The sequence below is a fragment of the Rhamphochromis longiceps genome, linkage group LG9 (assembly GCF_057381845.1).
Source record: "Rhamphochromis longiceps isolate RC_006_pf linkage group LG9, R_longiceps_female_GT1.1, whole genome shotgun sequence".
In the NCBI taxonomy this organism is placed as follows: Eukaryota; Metazoa; Chordata; class Actinopteri; order Cichliformes; family Cichlidae; genus Rhamphochromis; species Rhamphochromis longiceps.
Window position 1 is genome coordinate 1,275,866 of NC_140565.1, and position 23,684 is coordinate 1,299,549.

At 46.3% G+C, this 23,684-nt stretch overlaps 1 long non-coding RNA gene across 1 annotated transcript; it reads right to left on the bottom strand.

Moving 5' to 3' along the window:
- Positions 1-18,392: 18,392 nt before the first annotated feature.
- On the bottom strand, positions 18,393-19,862 carry LOC146661494 (uncharacterized). The gene is made up of 3 exons (XR_014913175.1): positions 19,530-19,862; positions 18,767-18,848; positions 18,393-18,594 (listed from the first exon to the last, which is right to left on the bottom strand). It is a non-coding gene; the product is annotated as an uncharacterized LOC146661494 (long non-coding RNA).
- Between the last annotated feature and the right edge of the window lie 3,822 nt (positions 19,863-23,684).

A 23,684-nucleotide genomic window follows, 5' to 3' on the forward strand; every position in this document is an offset into this window, starting at 1 on the left:
CACAGCCCTGAGGCACTCCAGTGCTGAGTGAGATGGAGGGGGAGACTTGTTTTCCCACCCTCACTGATTGGGGTCTGTCTGTGAGGAAGTTGAGGATCCACTGACACAGTGATGAGCTGAGTCCTAGATCCGTCAACTTGGTGAAAAGCTTAGAGGGAATTATTGTGTTGAATGCTGAACTGTAGTCCACGAACAGCATCCTAACATAATTCCCTCTGCCAGTGTCCAGGTGACTCAGGGATGTGTGGAGCAGGTGAGATATGGCATCGTCTGTGGAACGATTAGTCCGGTAAGCAAACTGAAGTGAGTCGATGGTGGCAGGAAGTGAAGAAGTGATGTGATCTCTCATCAGTCTTTCAAAACACTTCATCACAATTGAAGTCAGTGCTACTGGACGGTAGTCATTGTGGCAAGTGGGCTGTTGTTTCTTTGGAACAGGGACAATAATGGACTGTTTGAAGCACGTGGGAACCACAGCTTGGGCCAGGGAGAGGTTGAAGATCTCCGTGAACACCGGTGCTAGTTGATCAGCGCAGGCTCTCAGGACCCAGCCAGGGATTGCATCTGGTCCTGCTGCCTTCCTGGTGTTCACCCTCCTGAAGGTGTTCCTCACGGCATGCTCTGTGATGACGAATGCATTTTCTTCACTGGTGCACTCCGAGCGCGCACAGCCGTTTGTTGGTTTAATTGCTGCGGCGTCGAAGCGAGCATAAAACGTGTTCAGCTCATCAGCCAGTGAAGCATCTGCATTCATCATTGAAGAAGCTGGTCGTTTATAGTCCGTTATAGTCCGCAGTCCTTTCCACAGGCTCCTAGAGTCGCACTGTCGTAGCTGTGACTCTAGTTTTTCCCCGTAGCTCCGCTTTGCCTTTCGGACCGCGCTGCACACGTTGTAGGACGCAGCCTTGTATAGGTCCATATTACCGGAGACAAGCCCTTCATTGTAGGCAGCGGTGCGTGATCTCAGAGCGTCGCGGATGTTTTTATCCACCCACGGCTTCTGGTTGGGAAACGTTCGGATGATAGTTCTTTCTGCTGTGTCGTCCGCTAGTTTCCCGATAAATCCCACAATCGCTTCCGTAAACATATTGATGTCATCAGAGCTGCGCCGAAACATGTCCCAGTCTGCGTCATCCAGTGCGTCCTGCAGCGCGGCCACCGATTGGTCCATCCAGCGAGCGACCTCCCTCCTGATTGGTGGTCGCTGCTTTAGCCTTTGTTTGTAGGCAGGCATGAGGAAGATGGCGGAATGGTCCGATTTTCCAAATGCCGGCAGGGGCTGAGCCTTGTAACAGTTCTTGAACGGGGTGTAGCAGTGGTCTAATGTCCTCGTGCCCCGGGTGGGGCAGTTGATGTGTTGGTGAAGGTTGTGAAATGTCCGTTTGAGATTCACTCTGTTAAAATCTCCCATAACAATGAGTGCGGCATCTTGGTGAAGTGTTTGTTGATGTGTGAGAGCCTCATGTAGCTCACATAAGGCAGTGTCCGAGTCCGCGTGAGGCGGAATGTAAACAGTGCAGGCAATGACCGCAGTGAATTCCCGAGGGAGATAGAAAGGGCGACACTTAACGATCAAAAGCTCCAGATTGGGCGAGCAAGAGCGTGTGAGTGGGGAGATGTTTGTGCTGTTGCACCATCTGTTGTTCACCATCAAACATACTCCACCACCTCTTTTCTTCCCCGACTCCATTGTCCTGTCCATGCGGTAAACCGAAAAGAACCCAGTCGGCTGCACGGCGTGGTCTGGTATCGCTGGGTTCAGCCAAGTCTCGGTGAAGCAGAGGAGGTTGCAGTCCCGAATGTCTCTCTGGAACTTGATTCTGGCTCTGAGGTCATCAAGCTTGTTCTCGATGGATTGAACATTGGCTATCAGGATACTGGGCATGGGAAGTTAGGGCAGAGCATCCAGCACGGCAGCCGACCTCACCGGCGCCATTTTACAAAGAACTGAGGAAGAGGTACCCATGCAGCTGGGGCGTTCGCGACTCACTCCGGCGGAGCGTCAACGCCGGTTCTCCATGGGTGAGTGCTTGTATTGCGGCTGCAGAGGGCATTTCATCTCTGCCTGCCTGGCACTGGCAAAAGGGGGCGCCCGCCAGTAATCGAGAGGGTACTGGTTTGCGATCTGTCTGGCAAAAACCCTCTTCCCCGTCTCTTGCTGTCCGCAAAACTCACCCTCCGGTCGACGTCACATTCCCTCTCTGTGTTAATTAACTCTGGTGCAGAACAGAATTTCATTGATGTGTCTCTAGTCTCCAAGTTTAGCATTAGCACCCGGCCACTGCCTCATCCCCTCCGCGTGTTCGCCCTGTCCGGTCACCGTTTGCCAGACATAACGCACATCACCTTGCCTGTCACACTCACCCTCTCCGGTAACCACGTTGAGAACATTTGTCTCTGTGTGTTTAAGGCTCCAGTGACCCCGCTCGTACTAGGTTATCCATGGCTTTCACAGCACAACCCACACATTGACTGGAAGAAAGAGCAAATAATGGGGTGGAGTACGGACTGCCACATGAACTACCTTCGGGCCGCCACTCCATCTGTCCCTTCACCCCTCCCTGGGAAGCCTTCAAAAGCGCCAGAGTTATCTTCAGTTCCTCCTGTCTATCATGACCTCGCGGCAGTTTTTAGTAAGGATGAGGCGAGCTCTCTCCCACCACATCGGCCCTATGACTGTGCCATCGATCTCCCTGGGGCGCCTCTGCCCTCTGGCCGCCTCTACTGCCTCACCCAGCCCGAAAGGGAAACCATGGAGAAATACATCAATGACTCTCTGGCAGCTGGAATAATTTGTCCGTCATCTTCCCCGGTGGGGGCAGGTTTCTTCTTTGTTGACAAAAAAGACAAAACACTCCGGCAGTGTATAGATTACTACGGCCTCAACAAGATCACTGTAAAGAACAAGTACCCTCTTCCCCTCCTGAATTCCGCTTTCGAACTACTCCAGGGGGCCACAGTGTTCAGCAAACTAGACCTGCGAAACGCATACCACCTGGTGAGAATTCGAGAAGGAGATGAGTGGAAGACCACGTTCAACACACAGATTGGACACTTCGAGTATCTCGTCATGCCCTTTGAATTAACCAACGCGCCCGCGGTCTTCCAGGCTCTGGTTAACGATGTTTTGAGGGATTTTATTAATCGATGTGCTTTTGTGTACCTTGATGACATTCTCATTTTCTCTAAGTCCCAGGCTGAGCACGAGAGACACATGAGGCAGGTCCTGCAGCGCCTCCTGGAGAACAGGCTATTCGTGAAAGGGGAAAAGTGTGAATTTCACGTTGACACGGTGGCCTTCCTAGGCTACGTGATCTCTCATGGAGATCTCGAACCTGACCCAGAGAAGGTCTGGGCCGTGGTGGACTGGCCCCAACCACCGAACCGCCAGCAAGTCCAACAGTTCCTAGGATTCGCCAACTTCTACCGACGCTTCATAAAGAACTACAGTAAGATTGCTTCACCACTTACCAGACTAACCTCCCCCAAAGTTCCATTTCAGTGGGATCTCTCTGCTCAGGAGGCCATTTCCCTGCTAAAGGAGAAGTTTGCTACTGCCCCCATCCTCCGTCAGCCCAATCTTAGGCAACCGTTCGTGGTGGAGGTGGATGCTTCAGACACCGGAGTGGGAGCTGTTCTGTCACAGCGATTCGAAGGTACACTCCATCCCTGTGCGTTCTTTTCTCATCGTCTCTCCCCTGCAGAACAAAACTACGGCATCGGCGATCTGGAGTTGTTAGCGGTCAAACTGGCTCTGGAGGAGTGGAGGCACTGGCTTGAAGGCTCGGAACACCCTTTCATTGTGTGGACCAATCATAAAAACCTGGAGTACAGCCGGTCCGCCAAACGCCTTAATTCTCCGCAAGCCAGGTGGGCCCTCTTCTTCACAAGATTCAATTTCTCTATCACTTAAAAACCTGGGTCCCGCAACATGAAGCCCGATGCGCTCTCCCATCAGTTCACCAGTACGGAGGGAGACTCTGATCCTGAACCAATTCTACCAGCTGCCTGTGTTGTTGGAGCTGTTACGTGGGAGGTCGAAGCTCTCGTACGAGAGGCCCAGGATACTGACCCCGACCCGGGCCCCCCTGCTGCCGTCCGTGCCCAGGTGCTCCACTGGGGCCACACTGCCCGATTCACCTGTCATCCAGGCGTCCACCGCACCATCACCTTCCTCCGGCGATTTTTCTGGTGGCCCTCCTTGGACAAGGACGCCAGGGAGTACGTTTTGGCGTGTGCCGCGTGTGCCCGGAACAAGCGTTCCAACCAACCACCCTCCGGGCTTCTTCAACCGCTCTCCACGCCAGGGCAGCCCTTATCCCACATAGCCCTGGACTTCATTACGGGGCTCCCACCGTCGTCAGGTAACACCACTATTCTAACTATCGTTGATCGCTTTTCTAAAGCAGCTCATTACATCGCCCTCCCGAAGCTCCCTCCGGCCTTGGAGACCGCCCAGCTGCTCACCGCCCATGTCTTCAGGCTTCATGGCATTCCGGAAGACATCGTCTCTGATCGAGGACCCCAATTCACCTCTTGGGCTGGGAAGGAATTCTGCATGCAGATCGGTGCCAAAGTTAGTCTCTCTTCTGGCTTCCACCCTCAGAGCAATGGACAGACTGAGCGGACTAACCAGGAGCTCAAAGCAGCACTCCGCTGCGTTGTCTCGCACAACCAGACCACTTGGAGCAAGCAGCTTCCCTGGATTGAGTACGCCCACAACTGCCTGACCTCATCGGCCACTGGACTGTCGCCACTCGAAGCCTCCCTGGGCTACCAACCGCCCCTGTTCCCAGCCGTAGAGGGTGAGCATACTGTCCCTCCTGTACAACATAATTTCCGCAGGTGCCGCCGGGCCTGGCGGGCCACCCAAGCCGCTCTGCTACGGACAGCAGAGTGCAACAAGGCGCTCGCCGACCGCCACCGGATCCCTGCTCCTGACTATACAGTTGGGCAAAAGGTATGGCTCTCCTCACGCTTCATTCCCATTCGTGCTAAGTCAAAGAAACTGTCCCCGGTGTTCATCGGCCCGTTTGAGATTGAGGCCCTGATTAACCCGGTGTCTGTCTGTCTGAAGCTGCCTCGCAACATACGTATCCATAATATCTTCCATGTCTCCCAGGTCAAGTCCGTGCTCTCCTGCCCGTTCATTTCCAATTAACGTAGGATGCAGTGGCAAGGCTGCAAACCAAAATTAGCTGCCAGTCAAATGTCACAGCTATTCTTGCAACCCTTCCATGGGTTCCAGTGAAATTCAGAATCAACTTCTGTTACTAACATATAAAGCATGGACAGGCTCCTGATTGTATACAGATATAACCATTCTCAGCATGCTGACATACTAGCCTTTAATGAGAAGATTGTTGTCTACTCTTAGAACTTTGCCTGGAAAATGATAAATTCTTGAATTCCCTGAGGTGCTCTGGCTGTGGTGGAATAGCTGTGATTTATAGGGATTATCTAAACTGTGTGCTATTTAATCCTGTTTTTTCTTATATTGTTTCCAATTTCAGATTTCTGCTCTTCAAAATTCAGTGTCAATATCCAGTTTGCACAATGCACATGCATCTTTACATAATAAAGTTGACATTCTTCAGGTAAATGTCAGTTGTTATTGTTATTGTATATTGATATTGATATTGTTATTATAAAAAGCACTGTGACTTAGCTGGAAATCAGTGATATTGGAGAACCACTGATGTTTGATAAAGTCCCATCTGTAACTGGCAAAGCTATGGATGGGGTTGGTGTTATAAATAGGGGTGGGTTTAAAAACTTGATTTCCCGATTCAAATCATTTTTTTTTTACTGATTCATTAAATCCTGTTCTCACACCTTGGCTCGTGTGATTAGGTAGATCATCAATAGGGGGTCCACTGTGAGGGTCATGTTTTTTGACTTTTCCAGTGCTTTCAACACCATCAGGCCGACCCTCCTGGGTGATAAGTTAGCAGCGATGCAGGTGGATGCTTCTCTGGTGTCCTGGATTGTTGATTACCTGACAGGAAGACCACAATATGTACGTCTCCCACAGTGTGTGTCTGACAAGGTGATTAGCAACACAGGGGCACCACAGGGGACTGTCCTCTCCCCCTTCCTCTTCACCCTCTACACCACAGACTTCAGCCACTGCACAGAGACCTGCCATCTTCAGAAGTTTTCTGATGACTCTGCGGTGGTTGGATGCATCAGCAGGGATGATGAGACGGAGTACCGGGCTGTGGTCGACTCCTTTGTCACGTGGTGTGAGCAGAATCATCTGCAGCTCAACGTGGCAAAGACCAAGGAACTGATCGTGGACTTCAGGAAGACCAGGAAACACTTGACCCCTGTTTCAATCCAGGGGGTCAGTGTTGACATTGTGGAGGACTATAAATACCTTGGAGTACACATTGACAATAAACTGGACTGGGCTAAAAACACCACAGCACTTTACAGGAAGGGCCAGAGTCGTCTCTATTTTTTGAGGCGACTGAGGTCCTTCAACATCTGCCAGAAAATGCTGAGGATTTTCTATGAGTCTGTGGTGGCCAGTGCGATCCTCTATGCTGTTGCATGCTGGGGGAGCAGGCTGAGGGTCGCAGATGCCAACAGACTTAATAAACTGATCCGTAAGGCCAGCAATGTTGTGGGGATGGAGCTGGACTCCCTCAAGGTGGTGTCGGAGAGGCGGATGCTGTCCAAGATAAAGACAATGTTGGATAACACCTCCCACCCACTCCATGACATGTTGGTCAGTCACAGGAGCTCGTTCAGTGAGAGACTGAGATTACCGAAAAGCACCACTGAACGACACAGGAAATCATTCCTGCCTGTGGCCATCTCCCTGTACAACGCATCCACTTAACACACTGTTTGCTGCTACAACTACACATGTTTCTTTTCCAAATATTTATTTATAAGTGACTTATGTATGTATGTATGTATATATATGTATATATTGTACTATTCTTAGTTAGCGTATTGTCTGTCTTGTCTTAATGTTGGTTTAAAATGGAGCACTGTAACAAAAAATAATTTCCCCCAGGGATCAATAAAGTATTCTGATTCTGATTCTGATTCTGATACCCTCTTGGGGGCACTCCCAGAGGCTTAAAATCATCTGGGACTGTCACAGGCTGGGTCTCTGACCCAGCGCTCTGAGTTCATGTTTGTATTTGTCTCATTTTGTTATGTGATTAGTTTTGTGTCATTTCCTATCTGTCTTTAGTTTGGGCAGTTATTGTTTATTGTTCCTCTGGTTTGCTATGTTTTGGGGTTTTGTATTTATTCATCATGTATTAGGTCTGTTAAGTTGTGTTGTCATGTTTAGTTTTAGTATGTCCTGTTTTATTCTGACAGTGTCATGTGTTCTTTGTTCATTGTATTTAGCTTTCCTCTCCTGGTCCTGTCATTAGGTTTATGTCAGTCAGCTGTTCCCCCATGTGTCTCCACTTCCCCTGATCACCTCATGTATGTATGTTTTCTGCATGCCATTGTTGGGTCGTCTGTTTATTTTGACCTTAGTCTTACGGTGTGTTCACACCGAACGCGATGGGCGCGAGAAAAAAGCCCCAAATGCCCCTAACTTGACGCGTGCACATTCGCACCTCTACGCGTGTCCAAGAAAAATCCATCGCGCCCCAAAATATCATATTTTAACGCGCGTGAACCGGAAATGTGGGAGGGATGTGGGAGGAAGTTTTGCCAGACCGGTATCTTTGCAAGATGGCAGGTGTCGAGCTAGCGCTTGAAGAGAGAGTCTCCCTTCTCTATTTACTGTGGAGAGCAGAGTAGCGGCGTAAAGGACATCCTTGCCGTACCTGGGTCCATCAGGTCCTCCAGAGGTGTGAGCAGTTTGGTGAGTTTCACCACTTGCTCCAGGAGCTGCGCCTGGATGACGGCCGATTCCAGCGCTATCACCGTCATTCACTCGGCCAGTTTGAGGACCTGCTGTCCCGCGTCGGTCCCAGAATCGCCCGCCTAGACACCAATTACAGGCGCTCAATCCCACCTGCAGAGCGCCTGTCCGTCTGCCTGAGGTTAGTAAAAGTGTTTAATACGGTAGTCCTTTATTGAGCTTATGCTTCTTCCTGCTCCTTTTTGAACATGGACGTTATTTGGAGTTGTGGTTGCTCGTTTTCCTTTTGTTTGCTTTGTTCATTTGTCTCTTTTAAAAGGAACGGACTTCAGCGTGAACGACCAGTTCCCCAAAGAGATCTTGGAACGACGCAGGGTCCTCTTCCCAATCCGACGCGGCTTCATCCAGAAGGGCTCCCGCGCTGTCATCGCTGTGGACCGGCTGTACGTGGACGGACAGCTCCACCGCGACCCCAACATCACTCCGTGGCTGTATTAACCTCACACCAGATAAGAATCAGCTACACCATTTCCCTATCCACTCACACTAACTTGCATTAACATCTGTTTAACTTACCAGTATCAAATCGCATCTTAAAGTGTGATTTCATAGCAGAATTAACACCGTCACTCTCCGTCAGTGATTTAATTGGAATGTTTACGTTTTGTTTCTGTTTTTTTTCTTCTCGTTTTTTTTCTCTCTCTCTTTTCCCCCTCTTGGTTTTATGCTGCTCACCCCTGTCCTTGGTTTCTTTCTTTATTCCTTTCACTGCCTCGATCACCTGCTTCGACACTCATCCACAAACATCCTTTATTTCGACACATACGCACCATGCGCTCAACGGCAGCACATTTACATCAGTCAGACAGCGCACACAGTCATATAAGATACACACACACTTAAGCCAAGCCTACTCATATTAGTAACTATGCATACACAAAGTCAGACTCAGGGAGCATCTCGCCACACATTTTTTCTCTCTCTCCTTCTCTTTATTTATGAACAAGTGACGTATTCTCTCCACCTGTCTAAGCGACGCACACAGCATACATCCCTAGTTATACACAAACATCTATGGGTACACTGAGGTTCATTACATGGAATATAAATGGAGCTGGCTCCAGAGAAAAGAGGTTAAAAATATTTAACCAACTCAAAAAACTACAGGCGGATGTTGTCCTTTTACAAGAGACCCACAGACCTCTTAGAGGTTCGAATGAACTTAAAACACCTGAGTTTCCCAATGTGTTCTCAGCTTGTTATAATTCTAGACAAAGGGGAGCAGCAATTTTAATACATAAAAATATTAATTTCACAGTACTCGATACAGTTATAGATCCAGAGGGTAGATTCTTAATCATTAAACTATCTATACGTGATAAAAAGCTATGTATTGCAAGTGTATATGGTCCAAATGTTGATGATCCCTCATTCTTTCACGGTTTTTTCAGTGCACTCTCTGAACACTTAGATGGCACACTTGTTCTTGGAGGTGACCTCAACCTTGGACTAAATGAAGACATGGATAGGCTCAATACAGCGGGAACTCAGCGTAATTGGCAGTCCACAAATATAATCAAACAGTATATGAGCGACTTTGGTCTTTGCGATGCATGGCGCTCCCTTCACCCCACCAGTAAGGAATATACTTTTTTCTCACATGTCCATCACTCCTACTCTCGTCTGGATTATTTTTTGGTCAGCAGCTCATTGCTGAACGACATTTCAGACACTGAGATTCACCCTATAGCTGTCAGCGATCATGGTCCTGTATCTTTAACACTAATGCACAAGAATAATACTACGCCAAGAAAAAACTGGAGATTTAATATATCACTACTTAAAGATGAAGACTTTATTAAATATTTTAAAAAAGAGTGGACTTCATATTTGAACTATAATGACACTCCCGAAACATCAGCTTCTGTTCTATGGGAAGCAGGGAAAGCTGTGATGAGAGGTAAAATAATTTCTTTCTCATCACATAAAAAGAAAAAAGAAAACAAAAATATTCAGGAATTAGAAAAAAAACATCAAATCACTAGAAGAAGCCTACGCGTCCCACCAAGATCAGGAAACATTGAACAAAATACGCAAAACAAAACTAGAATTAAATGAGATAATTGATAAAAAAACAAAATTCTTAGTACAAAGACTACGCCTACAAAATTATGAACATGGTAATAAATCCGGTCAATTTCTAGCAAACCAGCTAAAAATAAATAAAGAAAAACAACTATATGTGCTTTTCAAGATTCATCTGGGAACACATTATATGAACCGATACAAATAAACAACATTTTCAGGGATTTCTATAAAACGTTGTATTCACCACAAATAAACCCATCTAAAAAAGAAATTGATCAGTTTTTGGACAACATAACTCTTCCAAAATTATTGGACACTCAAGCAATGGCACTGGATTCACCACTGACACCAGGTGAACTCCAGGAAGCCCTGATAAGTATGCACAATAATAAGGCTCCAGGTCCAGATGGCTTTCCTGCAGAATTCTACAAAGAATTCTGGTCGATTCTAGCACCAGTTTTCTACAGAATGTTGTTGGAAATTAAAGAAAAGGGCAGACTTCCATCAAATATGAATTCTGCAAACATTAATCTCCTGCTAAAACCAGGCAAAGACCCTGTATATCCCTCAAGCTATCGTCCAATATCCCTTATAAATTTAGACCTTAAAATAATCTGCAAAGCTCTCTCAAAGAGACTGGAGAAAATAACCCCCCTCTTAATTCATCCTGACCAAACTGGTTTCATAAAAGGTAGGCACTCATCAACAAATACACGTAGATTACTTAATTTGATAGACTACTCATACAGTAAAAACCTAGAAACTACAATATTCTCTTTAGACGCAGAAAAAGCATTTGACAGAGTTAACTGGAAATTTCTATTTGCAACTTTACACAAATTTGGTTTTGGATCCTCTTTCATAAACTGGTTAAAAATATTATATAATTCCCCAACAGCTTGTGTCAGAACAAATGACCAGACATCCTCCAGCTTCTGTCTCTTGAGGGGCACCAGGCAGGGATGCCCACTCTCCCCTTCACTATTTGCAATTTTTATTGAACCACTAGCAGCAGCAATTAGACAGAATTCAGTAATTAAGGGCATAAAATGCAAGAACGTGGAACATAAAATCAGCCTTTATGCGGATGATGTGTTACTCTTTCTCCAAAATTCACAAACCAATATCTCTGGGGTGATTGAATTGATAAACTCTTTTGCAAGAATATCAGATTACTCAATTAACTGGTCAAAATCTACAGTCCTACCGATTAATTGCTCCTTCCATAATTCCTCTTCTACACCACTGCAATCGGGAAATATAAAATATTTAGGTATTAATGTTTCTCCCAAGCTTGCAGATCTAACTAAATTAAACCATATCCCACTTTTAAAGAAGGTAGAAGATGATCTGGCTAGATGGAAATGTCTACCCATATCACTCATGGGAAGGGTTGCCGCTATAAAAATGATGGTCTTACCAAAAATAAATTATTTATTCTCAATGATCCCAACTAAACCGCCACAAGATTGGTTCAGATCTCTAGATTCATGTATGTCCAAATTCTTTTGGAAAAATAAACCCGCACGTATAAGCTTAAAAACACTACAAAAGACCAAGGATAAAGGAGGACTAGAACTGCCTAACTTTCAGCACTACTTCTTAGCCAACAGGCTTCAGTTTATCTCAGGATGGCTAAAACACACCCTCTTAGATGAACCTTGGCTAGATGTAGAACAAGCACTCTGCAATAATCTAGAGATCTCAGACCTACCATTTATCAGCTCAAACATCCAACGACATGAATGCTTTAAAAGCATCAACATCAGCTCTTCTCTGACAGCATGGTGGGAGTTTCTAAAATTGACGGCGTCTTCATTAATCCCATGCAAACGTACACCTATCTGGAACAACCCTGACATATTACAAAACAATAATATGATAAACTTTTCAGATTGGAGTGATAAAGGAATCAAATATTTAGAACATATACTAGAAGGAACAGAATTTATTTCATTTGACGGACTAGTTACACAATATGGGATCAACAAGAAAAGATTTTTAGAATATCAACAAATTAAATCCATAGTAAAAAAGAAATTTAAACCGGGTCAAGTTGAACTACAAACACCACCAAGTGTGGTTCAATTTCTTACTCTTAAACCCCCCAAATTACTATCCAAAATATACAGAATGCTTTCTAAAACAGATGAATCAATATCACTTCCTATTGCAAAATGGGAAGCGGATTTATCAGTTAACTTAGACCTAAACTTCTGGTCTCAGATTTGCTTAAAAACCTTTCATCTAATTAGAAATCCCAGTCTTCAATTAATTCAATACAAAATATTACATAGAGTGCACTATACAGGTCATCGGATGTTCAAGATGGGCTTTACGTCTACCAACAACTGCTCACACTGCCAAACCAATTCACCGGACAATTATATCCACGCTCTTTGGTTCTGTCCACCAGTTCAGAAGTTTTGGCGCGAGATATGTGAAGACTTATCGAAGTGTCTGAAATGTAACATTCCAACTTCCCCCTTAGTGTGTTAGTTGGGCAGCTTAGATAATGTCACTTCAGAAAAGAATATAGCCCATATGGTTTTCACTGCCTTATGCATAGCCAAGAAAACAGTCCTCATGAACTGGAAAAATAAAAATAATCTTAATTCTAACCAATATAGAAATTATCTATTAGATTACATTAGTCTTGATACAGCCTCTGCCACCACATCAGATCAATTGCTCTGGGCTCCTTTGATCAGCTCCATCACCTAGTGGGGGTGGGGGGTGATAGTTTGGTCCCGCCTTCACTGTTGTGATTGGTGTGGGGGTAGGGACAGGCTTAGGGCGTCGGGGGGTTCCCCGGAGGCATCTTCCTTGGGGGGCTCAACCCGGGGTAGCGGTCATGTCCGGTTAGGGGCTCTGTTGGCTCTCAGGTGACTGTTTCCTCGCGGCTGCGTGCAGCGGGGCTAGGGGAGGGTCTGTGCTGACGGACGTGGGTTACTGACCTGGTAGCCTGGCTGCCCCTGGGTGGGTCCGGTTCTGGGGGCGCTCCGTCTCTGGGCTGGGACCCGGACCGGGCCTCGGGGGCTTGGGTCCTGGTTGGTGTGTTGCTGGGGTTGTGGGCGGGTGGGTGCATGGGGGCCCAGCCCTGGAGCAGGGTGCCGCCGGTGCGTCGAGCCACCTGGGGGGCTCTTCAACTGGTGGGGGAGATTGTCACATCTTGCAGGAGCTTTCCTCTCCTCAGGAGCTCCCTCTGCAGTAGGGGGAGATACAGGAGAGGTGGAGGAAGATCTCAGCCTGGGTGTTTAGTGTCTTATGTAGTCTGGAAGATGAGTGGATGGTGGGGTGGGTGCAGTTTTCTCTGTGGTGGGGTTGGGTGGACTGTCCCGGGCTCTGTGGGGCCGGGCGGCGCTGCTGCACTGGGCCCCGGTCTGGATGGGCCTGGGCCCCCTTTCCCTGGCGGGTCGCGGAATATGGGGGTGCCTACTGGGGTCAGCGGGGGAGCTGGCCCCAGGGAGGGGTCACTTGCCCCTCCCTTCCTTCCCTCCCCATCTCCAGCTGCCTCCCTCTTCCCGCTCCACCACAACCACCCACACATGCAGGGCCTTGGAGTAGGGGTATGTCACCAGGGTGCAGAGGAGGCTACCCCCCCCCCCCCCCCCCTGTCCCCTTCTGGCTGCCTCTGCCTCAATTTTATCCCACAACTTAGACATTCACATTACTCACACTCTCATTACACATACATATAGGATCTTGGGGGTGGGCACGATGCACGGAGTCCAAAGTACCATCAGGGTGTACACCCCACCCCTGGCATCGTTGCCCACCTCTCAATTTTAAATACACGTAGACATTGAGGGCTAGCAGGAGGGACCATGCGCTTACCTGCTGCTCTCTGGCAGGTAGCTCCAAGCCCTCCTGGGTTTTAAATGCACCTTAGAACACACATGCATCAACACTACAATGAGCGGATGGAGGGAGGTTTGGAGTCTTCTCTCACCCCCATTCTCTGCGACCTGCTGGAGCAGGGGGGCTAGGACTAGGAGGAGGAGTTGGCCGTCCGACTGCGGTCTGGAGTGTGGAGCCTTCCTGCTGCTGCGGAGTCGGGGCGGTCTGCCTCCCCCCACCGCAGGGAAAAGGGAAACACCACCTGGGTCTGGGTGCAGTTCCCCCCTCCAGGGGCGGGGGCACCTAGACCCGGTTTGTAGAGTACGCTTGGGGAGTGTGATCGTGTGTACAATGTCTCTTTATATCTGTCTCCACGTTGGTTGAGTGTGGAGTAAGTGTATATGAGAGCATGAGGGTGGGAATGGATGTTTGTATATGTGTGTGCCTGTATGTCTGTGTCTATATGTCAGGTTGGGTGTCAGGCGCCACCTCTCTGGGGACATCTCAGGCCCTCCAAGGTTTGGAGGCCTATCTCCCCCTACCACCACTTCCCCTGCCAGTTGCGGACCCCCTCAGACATCGGTGCGTTGGTGGTTCTTTGTGTCCGGGGATGGGCGTCCGGGTACACACCGGCTCACTCCTTGGCTGCCGCCTATCGGGGCCTGGAGCCTGGGGCTCGCTCGGGCCACTTCGGAGGTGGGGTGCCCTCGGCCTCTCGGCCTGGGGCTCGGTCACTCAGGCGCAGCTGGCTGCCGGCGGAGCTCACGGGCGCGTCACTGCAACTCCCCCTGGCCTCTGCTCCGCGGCTGCTGAGTGAGCCCTCATCTGGGACTCTCCTCAGCTCTTTTTTCCGGGACAGTGGCGCAGCTGCCCCTCTGTTGGTCTTCCTTGGTCTCTTGTGTTCTGGGGGCCTCTGGATGTCTGGAGTTTTGATCTCCTCCACACCTGCTTCATGCCCTGGAGGACGGGGCTGTGGCCCCCCCACACCCTCTAGCAGATTATTACATGAAGGAACCTTTTAAAAAACAAAAAACAAGCGCGTCCATGCTCACAGGTGTACACACGGGTGATCACACCCACAAACTACACCCTTTTTGGCTCCTACCTCAAAGCACACTGTGTTCTGTTGATCTTATGTGCTGCACAATAATGTTTAACATTTAGTATTTACTGTCATATTCCCATATATCATTGTGATGTTGTTTATTCTATTACTCTTGTTCTCTTCTGCTTGCTTTCTTTTTTCTTTCTCAGCAGGTGATCCAGGTGATTGATATATGCATTTTTTTTCTCTGCCCGTTCTGTTGGTTTTTGTCTTTTGCCCTTCTCCCCCGTCCCTCTTCTCAGCTGTTTCTCTTTCCCTCTTTCTTTCTCCCCTTCTTTCCCCCAGTCAAGTCTGTCCCGTATTCAGTAAGTGAAAAATAAAATAAACAATAAAAGGTGAATCAAATGGACCATTACGGCAAGGCTGGGATGGTCAGTTTGGTAAAGTAAATCCGTTGGGCATCTTTCTTTGCCTTTAGACAACAATTCTAATGGCAAAAGAGCCAAACGGGACAGGCCAAAAAAAAAAAAAAAGATATAACCATTCTCAGCATGCTGACATACTAGCCTTTAATGAGAAGATTGTTGTCTACTCTTAGAACTTTGCCTGGAAAATGATAAATTCTTGAATTCCCTGAGGTGCTCTGGCTGTGGTGGAATAGCTGTGATTTATAGGGATTATCTAAACTGTGTGCTATTTAATCCTGTTTTTTCTTATATTGTTTCCAATTTCAGATTTCTGCTCTTCAAAATTCAGTGTCAATATCCAGTTTGCACAATGCACATGCATCTTTACATAATAAAGTTGACATTCTTCAGGTAAATGTCAGTTGTTATTGTTATTGTATATTGATATTGATATTGTTATTATAAAAAGCACTGTGACTTAGCTGGAAATCAGTGATATTGGAGAACCACTGATGTTTGATAAAGTCCCATCTGTAACTGGCAAAGCTATGGATGGGGTTGGTGTTATAAATAGGGGTGGGTTTAAAAACTTGATTTCCCGATTCAAATCATTTTTTTTTTACTGATTCATTAAATCCTGTTCTCACACCTTGGCTCGTGTGATTAGGTAGATCATCAATAGGGGGTCCACTACCCTCTTGGGGGCACTCCCAGAGGCTTAAAATCATCTGGGACTGTCACAGGCTGGGTCTCTGACCCAGCGCTCTGAGTTCATGTTTGTATTTGTCTCATTTTGTTATGTGATTAGTTTTGTGTCATTTCCTATCTGTCTTTAGTTTGGGCAGTTATTGTTTATTGTTCCTCTGGTTTTCTATGTTTTGGGGTTTTGTATTTATTCATCATGTATTAGGTCTGTTAAGTTGTGTTGTCATGTTTAGTTTTAGTATGTCCTGTTTTATTCTGACAGTGTCATGTGTTCTTTGTTCATTGTATTTAGCTTTCCTCTCCTGGTCCTGTCATTAGGTTTATGTCAGTCAGCTGTTCCCCCATGTGTCTCCACTTCCCCTGATCACCTCATGTATGTATGTTTTCTGCATGCCATTGTTGGGTCGTCTGTTTATTTTGACCTTAGTCTTACGGTGTGTTCACACCGAACGCGATGGGCGCAAGAAAAAAGCCCCAAACGCCCCTAACTTGACGCGTGCACATTCGCACCTCTACGCGTGTCCAAGAAAAATCCATCGCGCCCCAAAATATCATATTTTAACGCGCGTGAACCGGAAATGTGGGAGGAATGTGGGAGGAAGTTTTGCCAGACCGGTATCTTTGCAAGATGGCAGGTGTCGAGCTAGCGCTTGAAGAGAGAGTCTCCCTTCTCTATTTACTGTGGAGAGCAGAGTAGCGGCGTAAAGGACATCCTTGCCGTACCTGGGTCCATCAGGTCCTCCAGAGGTGTGAGCAGTTTGGTGAGTTTCACCACTTGCTCCAGGAGCTGCGCCTGGATGACGGCCGATTCCAGCGCTATCACCGTCATTCACTCGGCCAGTTTGAGGACCTGCTGTCCCGCGTCGGTCCCAGAATCGCCCGCCTAGACACCAATTACAGGCGCTCAATCCCACCTGCAGAGCGCCTGTCCGTCTGCCTGAGGTTAGTAAAAGTGTTTAATACGGTAGTCCTTTATTGATACCTGTGCTAATATATGCTAAACCATCCAGTTATACACTGCTAACATGGATGTGCTATGCTAACAATGAATGCTGTCGGTGTTTACTGAAAGCAAACCAGTACAGAGACGACTATTTATAATATTTCTAGTGATACTCAGAAGCTCTCATCAAGCCCCGATTTAATTCGATTTATGCTGTTATCAGTGTTTGCATGATAGCATGGCTGTGGTGTCACATCAATGTATGCGCTCGGTGTTTGCTGATATCAAACTGTAGCATTAGGACCACTGAGTTAACCTTTGTAGTGATACTCACTCCTTTTTATTTAGAACTGGTTTAATTCTGGGATAGTTGAATATTTGTATATAATCCCTGCAGCTGTCAGACTCTATAGCAGGGGTCACAGCCTTTATTAAAACAGAGTTAGATAAAACTGAACAGTTTGGTTCATCTTTAGTTACATGGTTCTATCTTGATAAGCTGTCTTATCACAGATTAATTTTTCAAAAATATTAATGATTTAAGCAAGGAAAGGGCTACATGTCAACATACAACTCTTTATTTCTATTAATGTTTTACTTCATTCCTACCTGATTGACATGTTTAGGAATTATGAGTGATTGGCTCACTGTAGTTGTGAAAGTTGCTACCAATCAAATTATGATATGTTAAAGTTAAAATAAAACACAACTGTTTTAGATATGATCTAATATACATTTTGTAATTATCCTTATAATTACAAAATGTTTTATGTAAGATTTAAGTTTTGTGATTAAATCTGACATCACAAAAGTATTTTGGAATTTGAATAATGTATTTTGTAACTGCAGTACACATAATACTGATTTTGAACAATTTTGTCCAGGTTCCTTGTCACCGCGGACTCCTTCAGCACCAAGCGTTCAGTTACAGAGTCGGTGTGTCAGATCACCCCCCAGGCAGCGACGGCCATCTGGGACTGTCTAGTGGACGACTTCATGGCTGTGCCTTCACCTGGAGACTGGCGGTCCATCACAGAGGGATTTCCAGGAGCGCTGGAACTTCCCTCTGTGCTGTGCAGCTCTGGATGGGAAGCACGTCCAGACAAAGGCACCCCATATATCATATAGGAGACACACACATTGATATACACTAAATATTTATTTCATTTCTTTTTTTGTGGTGCCCAAATTTATGCACCTGCTTGATTTTGTTTAAATAATTATTGCACACTTTTTGTAAATCCAGTAAACTTCTTTTCACTTCTCAAATATCACTGTGTGTCTCCTGTATGATATTTAACTGACATTTTTTATTGTAACAACCAATGATTTATACAGGAAAATGATGTCTATTAACAAGGTTGCCCAAACTTTTGCATCCCACTGTATTAGTATATTTTGTCATTAGTATAATATGAAATAAATTCTACATGTGTCAAGTCGTGTGCCAACATTTGCTGTGTAGTAGAACTGAGACATTAGTCATTATAAAAATGTATTTGAAATAATATTAAAATTCTCACACAGAAATACATTAAACATAAATATATAAAATATAAGTATTTACAGAGAGACAGGAATAAAAAGGACCAGCTGCTCTCCAGAGCAGGAACAAGGCTGAGGAGGAAATGCTCCATTGGAGACTGGTGTGGCTCCAGCTCCACCGCCGATGGACCGTCCTGGGACCCGTCCCTCATCTGCCTCGGAGCCGTCCTCCCCTGTGGGCCTGTAAAACAGCACAAAACACAAAGAAATAAGAAGGCTGCTACTAGATTTTAATTTCAACATTGAGAAAAAAACCAAAAACAGGATATAATCAGATTGGTTGTAGATATTTAGTAAAGGTGATCACAAGGGAACCCACCGACTAAAAAGGTATCAGTGCTTGCTGTACATACCTGTGGGTGCAGCAGCAGGAGCTCAGGGACTGGGGAGCCAGGAGAAGCAACTGCGGATGCTCTGCTTCAGAATCAGTTGGTTCTATCAATACAGTATTAAATGTTAACAGGTTGAATATAATAATCGTAGAGTAGACAGTGGTCCCTCATTTATTGCAGCAGGGGTTCTCAGAATAACTAGCCCCTGGCCACGCACTTTATACACTTTTTTCCACACACACACATGAACATTGGTCACAGTTCTCACAATTGATTCTCAAAGTGCAAACCTTTGTAGATTGCAAAACGTAAAAGTATTATTATGCCGCGGTTTGTCTTCATCTGCCTGCCACTTTCGTGCGCCTTTTTCCCTCGCGGTGCAGGTGTCTATTTCCGAATGAGGCTCATAGTTATGGGTGTTTTTGTGCGTTTTTTTTTTCTATTGGACGTGATGGTTATCAAAACTAAACATGATAAATTTGGCAAGCGCAGGAGACACGACACGGAGCAGATTTGTCAATCAGGCTGCAGAATGCAATGCTGTACGGTGCAATAAAAAGAAAAAGAAAATCAAAAAAAAAGAGGCAGTGACGGATGAACAGCGGGACCACTGTGTGCTGTTTATTAATAAACAATAAAATATATTCTTAAATGACAACATGCCTAAAAGCAGAACGGTATTTGTACGTCAGTGGGAAAATAGCGGTGGCTTGCTAGCTTTTGTGCGGCTTCCCCGGGTCAGTGAAAACTTTAGAGAAAACTTAAGAAAAATGAATGAACTTACCAGGTTGCCCGATCTCTTTACATATCTTCCTCCAAGCTCAGTCCTTTATATTCCTGTCTCGGTCCAGAAAGCAGCTGGTGTCGTACGGCTCCAGGTTGTTTGCTACGGCATTGATTAGCCTTCCTTCTATTGAAGAATAAAGGGCTTTGGCTGGATCTGCCCCTTTGAACTAGGTAACAGCCACGTCACCAGGCTCCTGATTGGTTGTCGCAGCGCGATTTGACGCTGGAGTTCAGATTTTTCCAACTCGAGCGGGGGACGCGAAACGCGTGTATGCACAAAATGCAACACATAAACTCACGCGCGTGGTTTTTTTCGCGAGTCAAACGCCTGAAACGCGCTACACTCACGCACGTTTCAGGCGTTTTGGCGTTTTCGCGACGCAAATCTGCTTCCGAATTTTCGCGGGAGCCGCAATCGCGGGTCATCGCGCCTTTCCATTGACTTTATGGTGGTTAGCACTGTTGCCTCAGCAAGAAGGTCCTGAGTTCAATTCCACCAGCAGTGTGTGGAGTTTGTATGTTCTCCCCATTTTTGCGTGGGTTCCCTCCGGGTACTTCGGCTTCCTCCCACAGTCCAAAGACATGCAGTTAGTGAGGATAGGTTAATTGGTTAATCCAAATTGCCCATAGGTGTGAATGTGAGTGCGAATGGTTGTCTGTCCCTGTGTGTTAGCCCTGCGACACACTGGCAACCTGTCCAGGGTGTACCCTGCCTCTCGCCCTATGACAGCTGGGATAGGCTCCAGCGACTCTGAAAAAGAGAAGCGAATGGATGGAGTATTCTTTGGAGGCTCAGGTCCAGTTAATGGACCAGGAAGACAGATTTACTTCAGTAACCAACCACTTTCTACTTTTATTATGAGTTCACAGCAGATGGGAGGTTTTCCTTCCCACAGTCGCCAAGCGCTTCGAGTTTCTTTAAGACATAGCCTCTTCAATTTTAAGAGCAACTGGTGGAGAGTCCCAGATTTTAAGCCCTATGGGAGTGTCCCCCCAAGAGGGTTTTGGACCTCCTATTGATCCTCTATCTAATGACACGAGCCAAGATTTGAAAACAGGTGTAGGTCACAATCAACCCAGGTATTGGGTGAACCCACTGTGATACCTAGGCCCACCCTATCATGTGATTTCCTGAGGACAGATGGCCCAGGATGTGAGTGAGCGTTAATGGGTCTGGGAAGGGTCTCAAAACTGGATTATAAATGGCAGAGAGTTGGTGTGGTAAACCACCGCCTCTGTTCAAAGATGGTCGCTCACAGTGGACATAGATGGCTTCTGTTACTCCTCTTTCAAACCATCTGTCTTCTCTGTCCAAATTGTGACACTGTCCATTGGTACTGTCCATTTAAAAGAGCCTTTCTTTCCACTTCCTCCATGTAAAGGTTGGCTACAGTAGGTGACACTGGGGAGCCCATGGCACATCCATGTTTGTGTCTGTAAAAACCCTCATTGTATTTAAAATATGTGGTGGTAAGGCAGAGGTCTAACAGTGTGCAAATCTGATTCGGGTGAAGCCGGTTCCATTTTCCAAGGCGCTGTCTTCTTATAGTCAATCAATCTATCAATCAAAGCTTTATTCGTCACATGCAGGTTGCCCTGCAGTGAAATGGGACCCCCCCCCCCCCCCGACCTTACACATATAGCACAAACATTACATGGGGATACAGGTCGGAGATTGGTAGAATCAGAGAAAAAAAACATTGAAATGTACACTACAATGGGGAAAGTACAAGAGGAAAAAAAGAGACCCCTACTCATGCTGTGCTTCCATGGTAGGACAGCATGAGAACAGGAAACAAAAAAAACTCCTCTGCACACAAAAGCACATAAATGTCCACAGCACAACATTGTGAAGACATGACAAGCCACAGGGGTGGGTGGGGGGTGAGGAGTAATCCGAAGCGAACACAGCAGCCGCCCTGCACAGCGCTACCATTCCAGCGCGGCACACAGCCCGCCGTGTTCCCTCGCAGGAAACAAGCATCGAAGGCGTTGGAAAGGGAGGGGGGACGAGTGAGTGTCTATCAGTGTAAGTGTGTGTGTGTGCGTGTCCATAGTTCAGCTGACACAGTGTCCTTCGGCCTATCAGGCTAAGTAAACAGTCCTCCAGCCAATCCAGGTGTCCTTGCATGGGATGGGAAGAATAGCCGTAACACAGTCGTTATCAGGGAGTGATTGTTCGGCTCCAGCCTTGGGCCTGCAGCTGGCGCCGTGATGGGGATCCGCAATGTTCATGTTGATTTTGTTCATTTCCATGCGAGCAGCCCAGGAGAATTTTCAGGCTGCTCTTTAACACTCCGACACTGGTCTCTCAATCTCCCGTTGGAGAGTCGCAAGCCTCCCCATGATGGTATCAAACTTCTGTTCCATGGTGTAACGCGGTTAAAGGACCAGGGCGCCTGACTGCAGCCTCATAGACAATGAGCTATCAGATTAAGATTCGACTATGGAGCCTGAGGGTGTGAATAAAACACAGGAAACAAAAGTAGAGCTCAAATATATATATATTATGTTTGTTATGAGAAGTGTATAGACGGATGTACAAAAGAAAATAAAAACATATGCATATATATCACAAACAAAAATAATGTTGACAATACAAAACAGCTTAGTAGGTTCCAAAAGGAGGTGGGATGAGGTGTAGTCCAGTATGTGATTTAGTTTAGTTCCATGGACCTGTGATAGGTCATGTGTCAACAATTTGTGATTCAGTCCATAGGTTCACAATTCCTACCGCAACGTAGCGGTGGTCGGGTGGCTCGCCATCTCGCGCTGATCAGGGCTGATCGCGGGAGAACAAAAAAACCTGACCTAAACAAGGTCAAAAAACAGAAATTATCATTCACAGAAGAAAATGAAACAGCATTCTACTGCTGTGACAAAATAAATACATAAATCCATAAATAACAAAGTCAAGTAATCAATGCCACGTTTCATACAACAATCAATAAACCATCATCTCTTATAATGAATGTCATTCTAAATACTATTATAGAAAGACATTCTCATGGGTCCCATCAAAGTATATCAGCGTTAAAGCTAATAAATATTATCCAAAGTTAATCAAATATATTTACAAAACTCATTTAATCACAGGTGTTGCGCAACAGATTCAATAATGTAAATGGAATTTAACTCAATGCAAAATCTCATAGGCCGTTTCGGCATTTCATCAGAAAAGTAACAAAAAACATCCAAAACGGACAAAACTACAAAAATCAAATCACTCGTTCAACTCTAGATACGTTAAGTCAACATTCGGCCATAATGGAATAAACAAAAACAACAAGATTCAATAGATGACACTAGTAATTGCACTTACTGTCGCTAGCCTAGCATTAGCTTACCGGCATTGTAGGATGCGCGATCGCGGCTCCGCATGTACATTAATTGTGACAAAACAAAACAAACAAATAACTCACCGTTGAGTCGAGTGTGAGGTAGTGTAAAGATGAATGAATTGGCCGGGTTATTGCACGCTGTCAACTGGCCTGTAGTGCAAAATTTGATCTGACAAGTACGCCAACCACAGGGACAACAGCAGCCAGAGGAGCAGGGACATGCAGCTGATTGACCCGGAACTTATACAGGATTCATTCCCGCCACAATAAAGGGACTGGCGGAAGTGGGGTCAGAAGTTACCGTGGTTACAATGGTGTTATCATTCTTTTGATTCTGAGACCTCACAACTGCAGTGATCCGTTCCGCGAAGTATTCCAACTGTCGCTCAAGGGTCTCATTTTGAGCAGGCCTCTCTCTGATGTATCCCCCCATACGCTCAATGGTGTTGTTTTGAGCCTTCACAGCAGCTGCAAGCGTCTCCAAGGTGTTGACCATATTACGTTTGTTGTGAGAGGTTGTGCCTCGTTCCATTGCGATTCCAGCGGGCAGCCTTGGGGGGGTTTGAACAGCCGGTTCCACTCTCTTATTTCTCCGATAAACCAGGGCTAAGCCAACTCCGATCAGCATGAACCCTGTTATCATGGTTCCGAATAGATAGATATCTTCAGCGTCCTCGATCGACAGTCCCGCCAGGCACATGATCCTGCAGTTCTGCCACCCGTCCATCGTGTATCCGGCAGGGAACGTCCCTCCAGGGCACTCAGGCTCTTCCGAGCCCAGACTTCTCGTTGAGAAAAGGGTGTCAGTAGCA